The following is a 5,459-nucleotide window of genomic DNA, read 5'->3' as shown; positions in this document are numbered from 1 at the left end:
CTCTCTTATAGAACTCAAGACTTCCAGCCCAGAGATGGCACCACCCACAAGGGGCAATTGAGAAAATGTCCCACAGCTGAATCTCATGGAGGCACTTTCCCAACTGAAACTCCCTTCTGTGATAACTCCAGCCTGTGTCAAGTTGACACACAAAACTAGCCAGTACAGCAGGGGTGTGTGTAGTTATGGCAGAGCAGAGGAATTCTGTTGTAGGCCTTTCAGAAGAGAGGAGAGGGAGAGGGACAGACAGAGATGGAGACAGAGACAGAGAAACAAAGAACATTTCTGAAAAGCTAGAAGACTACAGTGGTGGGAGACAGAAGAATTTTTACGAATGGAGTAGAGGCCATACAGTGCTCCACTGTGAAAGAGTCCATCTTAAGGGTGAGAAATGTACCCTGTACATTTGAACTCAGAGCCATTTTCATCATTTGCAATGAGATGAGGATGTGGAGCAGGCAGCTGGATATGTGACCATCAATCACCTTTAGAATCCTGAGCAACACAAAAGAAACCTTTATGCTGACATGGCAAAGAGCAAAGCCTTTCTTAAATGACTCCAAATTCCACTACTATAATCTTTAAAGACACCCATATTGTCAACATGTATTTGTTCATATCCACCCCACCTCTGTGTGTATGTGTGTGTGTGTGTGTGTGTGTGTGTGTGTGTGTGTGTGTAGCAAGGCTCTGGCAGGCCTTACCCTTCTCCCATTCCTCTCTGTCTTGCTAAAAGGAAAAAAAAAGTTAGATTACATTCCTAAAGCTAGCCACCAAGGTCAATTCCCTTATTTGGCCACTTCTTCCTCCTGAGGCTGACTGCCAAAGTCCAGCTATCAAAGTATTAAAGTTCAGGAATCAAAAGCCCCCTTTGGCTCACCTAATTAACATGCCCAATTAAAATTAATCACCTCATCCTAACACAGAGTTTCCCTTTGTGCCTTTATAAACTGCCATTTTTCTATGGGCCATGTCTGTCTCCTTTCTACCCAGAGGCAGTCCTTTGTCCTCTGGGACGAATACCCCTTCCCCCTTTCCCTTGTTCCCTTCCCTCTTCTATTCCTGTTTTGTCTCTTATGTGCTGCCCTCTGTCCCTCTGGGGCAAATAATTCTCCTTTGTGCTGAGAACTTAGTCTTTAGGGTCCTGGGCCAATAATGATCTCTAACAGTTTCAGGACCTCTAACTCACTATGCACCTAAGGATGGCTTTGAATTCTAATCTTCCTGAGTACATAGATCACAGTCTTGTAACAGCATGCTTGATTGATGCAGGGCTAGGGATCAAGCTCTGGGCTTTGTACATTTGAGACAAGCACTCTTCTAAATGAGCTACAAATTCTAGTCTTTTCTTCAATATGTTGATTTTCATCTTTATAACACTGAATGTCTTTCCAAATGTATTATTTCATACAAGTGTGTAGTCACCTTAAACACTCCATCACTTGTAGTTATTTTCCTTTTTAAGATATCAACTCAAATGTTCTTGTTTGTAGATTTTGGTAAATTACTTTCCAGGAAAATATAGCTGCTATTCATTAAAGGGCCAATACCTCTGGAATATTCCATATTAGAAATTCAGAGCCAATTCCCAGAAAATCACTTGGCTCCAAGTCAAGAACTAATTATTTCACATACAATAGTATATGAGGGTCAACATTTTCCTGGGCAGTTGAAGCTATTCAGTTATATCTAGAGAAGGTGGGTACGTAAGATTCCCAGCTCCTGCTTGAGAATGTCTTTCATAGATGTGATAGGTTCTGGCCCAGAAGCTACCCTTATATTCCTCTCTGCCATCTCTGTGGAGCTCTGGCAAAAAATCCCAGAAAAACGCAACTTAGCACCCTGTCTTTGGAGCCTCAGAACACTCCGAGAATCCACCACATGCAAAAGACTCTTGGCCCTGAAAGGTGATTCACGTTGGAACCAGAGGAGCAGGGAGATGCAGGTGTCTGATTCCCCTAATACTTTAATTACCCTAAAAACCTTTCTCAGCTTTCAACTTTTGTAAAATGCATCTTCTGACCAAAAGCAGATAGCTTTGTGGACCACAGCACTGAAATGAAGCCAAATCTAATTTTAATAATTTCTAGCTAATATTAAGTCAGCTGAGCTGCTTATGAACGGCATGTACTGATGTCTACAACTCAACTTGAATGTATCATTAGCAACAACAATTTGGTTGATGGGCAAATAGAGTCATGACAAATTCTGCGTCAAGAGAATCTTAGTTGTAAGATATGGGTAGTGGTGTATGGAAGTTGTGACTTCTTTTACAACTCTCTATTGCTATTTTTCATGAAAGAAAATTGTTAAGAAGTATTAAAAATCAAATGGGAGAGGAACTTGGAAAGCATCCACAAAGTTGCTCTGCTTTGACTACGTTCTTGGCTCCCAACTCTAGTACATGGTACAGTATCTGCAGAATAGAGCTGCTAAATCCAATTCCAATTGATAAGGTCATTCCTACAGCTAGCAGGATTCCCATATGACATAATTTAGCAAGTTCTGTCTGTGGAAAAAAAGCCAGATAGTGAACACCTGAGATTTTATAGGCATAAGTTGGTCATAATTGCTCACCTCTGCCATTACATAGGAAAATCAATCACCCTCGACAATACACAAATACACAATTACTCTATTTCAGTTGATTTTCTTTTGAGAAAACAGGTGGGGCTGACTCATTTTTCTGACTGTTTCTAGATGTCAAATCCTTACTTTCTACAAACGAACTGGGGGAAACATAATTGAACGTCACCGGCTTTCATAAACTAAAGGCATCATAGGTATTTAGAAAGGCTATAACAAAGTGAGAAAACAGGCCTTTCTTCAAACACTTACACACCCATCTCTTTTCACAAGGAACAATGTTATTTTTGCCACTGAACTCAAGATTTGATACACAAGCATCTTTGGGAGAGGTAATGTATTCATCTTAATTTCCAGTGAAATTGGAACCATCCATGTCAGATCCCAATTTCTAAGCAGGTTGTTTTAATAGCAAAAGGGATACATGCACCAGGCGATGGAGTGATGCTCCCAAGAAACACCTGCCCATGCCAGAAAGCTTGGGCTATAAGAAACTTGTTAGGGCCCTTGTAGGCTTACACTTTAGTCAATAGAGTTATGCATTATATCATAAGATAACAAGTACTACTGGAGAGGGGAGGGGCAGCAGAAAAGAATAAGAGTGACTGGGCATGCTGGGTCAGGATCTTCCAGGTTACAGAATTGAACTGGGTAGTCGAGAGAAGAATCATTAGTAGCAGGCCATGTTGAAGTAAGTCTAAGGTGAGGTAGTGAGCTAGGAAAATTTCTGTGACAGTTACTCATTAGAGGATATAGTCAATGCAAAGGCCATGGGGCAGGTGGTTCTCAATGAATAGCAAATAGGCCAGTCTTAGGAACTGGTAAGATGAGATAAGGTACTGAGATAATTCCAGGGAACCAGAAGATTGGCAAGCATTGAGGGATTCAGAATAGAGAATGATGAGATTAGACTTACATTTTGTTCATTAATCCTTTCAGTGCTTCCCAGAGTGTAACCTAGGCTCTGTGCATACTAGGCCAAGCATTCTACCACCTAGCTACGCCCTGTTTCAGTGGTGGAGTTTTGCAACAGATTCTTATAGCCTAGGCTGGCCTGGAATTCTCAATGTAGCCAAGCTGATGCTTGTGAGAAATACCTCCAATTTAGACCAAGAAGTAGCAGCAGAGATATTCAAAAGTGATCAATTTTTGGATACATTTAGAATATAGTGCTAGCCATGGTTCATGAAATATTGAACCCAGAGTTTGCAAGGAAACAAGGAGTCCATCTTGGTTGGTCTGACCCAGTGGGCAGACAGAGCAGGGAAGACCATAGGAGGGGTAGCTGGAGGGATTAACCACGAAGTCTGCTTTCAACATGTTAAATTTGACATATCCATTAGATAACCCAAACAGAAATAGACACATTAGCCATGGAATATGAGTCTCTGAAGTCCAGAGGGACTTAGCTGAAATAATCATATTTAAAATAATAAGTTAAAGCTGGATGATTCCTCCTAGGTGGTTAGCATTCGTAGACATGGAAGGTGATATGCAGGCTGCTGCAGGAGAATGCTATCAAGTGACCTTACCAAGATGTGGGACCATGTCTTTTGTTTTTTGTTTTTTGGGTTTTTTGGGTTTTTTGTTTGTTTGTTTGTATTTTGGTTGTTTCGAGACAAGATTTCTCTGTATAGCCCTGGCTGTCCTGGAACTCACTCTGTAGACCAGGCTGGCCTCAAACCCAGAAATTCGCCTGTCTCTGCCTCCCAACTGCTGGGATTAAAGGCGTGCACAAGCACTGCCTGGCTGGGCCCATGTCTAATGATGCAAACCTTCTAGGCAACACATGGCACTGATATGATAAGTGGCAAGACTGTGGAATCCCCAGCTATTTCTGCTTGTCTTTGAGGCCCAACTCCATAGCAAGGAATACCTGCCTGGAACTATAAACTTGGTCAAAAGCCTATGGCTGGGGAGGTCACAGGCTCTAGTGGAGAGTCTACTATCATTTTGATAAATGAGCATGTAGCTAAATTGCCCCCTAAATATTTGTTTATACCCATAAATTAGTGTTTCACTTAGTCTGGGCCAGAGAATTCTCTTCTTGCAGTGGAAGACAGTTAATGTAGAGAGTCATCAGAACTGCTCAAAGTGCTGAGAATAAATACATTTGCAATGCTCAGCCATATAATGGGACAGCTGTGCTCTACATTACTCCTTGCAAGAACCAGAGAACAGCCCAAAAAAGGAGCCAGAAATATCATGAGAGTGAGACGATGGAGATAAGGGCTATGAGACTCTGTCTTCTGGATGTGACATGGCTGTTGCAATTGTGGAGTGGTGAGCTGTGCACAGGCAGCCTAGTCAAGAGCAGGCTTTGAACTCTGGAGACCCTGCAGGTGACTTCTGCCTGCAAGGAATGGCAAGTGTTTAGCCACGCCCCTTGGGCTCCTGGCTCCTGTCACAACTACAGCCTCCCACAACTCCCACCCCACCCCAGCAGAGAGGTGTGTGGCTATCAGAAACATAGGACATTGCCCCAAGCCCATAGTATTCTGTCTGGGCTCCACCCCCACAGTTACCTGGCAACAGCCAGGTAGGCCAGACCCACTATAAAAGAGGCTGCTTGCCCCTCCCCCCTTCTCTTGCTCTCTTGCTCTTACTCGCTTACTTCTTTCACTCCCTTGCTCCCCTTCTCTCTGCCTTCCCTTCCCCCCTCTCTCCACATGGCCTTGGCCGACCTCTGCTTCTCTACTCTCTCCTTCTCTTTGCCTTTCTCTCTGCCTCTACTACCCTTCTAGCTCCCCTTCCCTCCATAACAATAAACGCCTTAAAACCATGGACTGCCTCTTCTCATCGAGATCCGCTGTACTGGAGCAATGGAGCAGGTCTTCCTCTAACAAGCCTTGCATCTAATCTCCCTCTTGAGG

Source organism: Mastomys coucha, chromosome X, assembly GCF_008632895.1.
Source record: "Mastomys coucha isolate ucsf_1 chromosome X, UCSF_Mcou_1, whole genome shotgun sequence".
Taxonomy (NCBI): domain Eukaryota; kingdom Metazoa; phylum Chordata; class Mammalia; order Rodentia; family Muridae; genus Mastomys; species Mastomys coucha.
The sequence above is the reverse complement of the archived record's forward strand: the minus strand, read 5'-3'. Positions refer to the sequence as shown.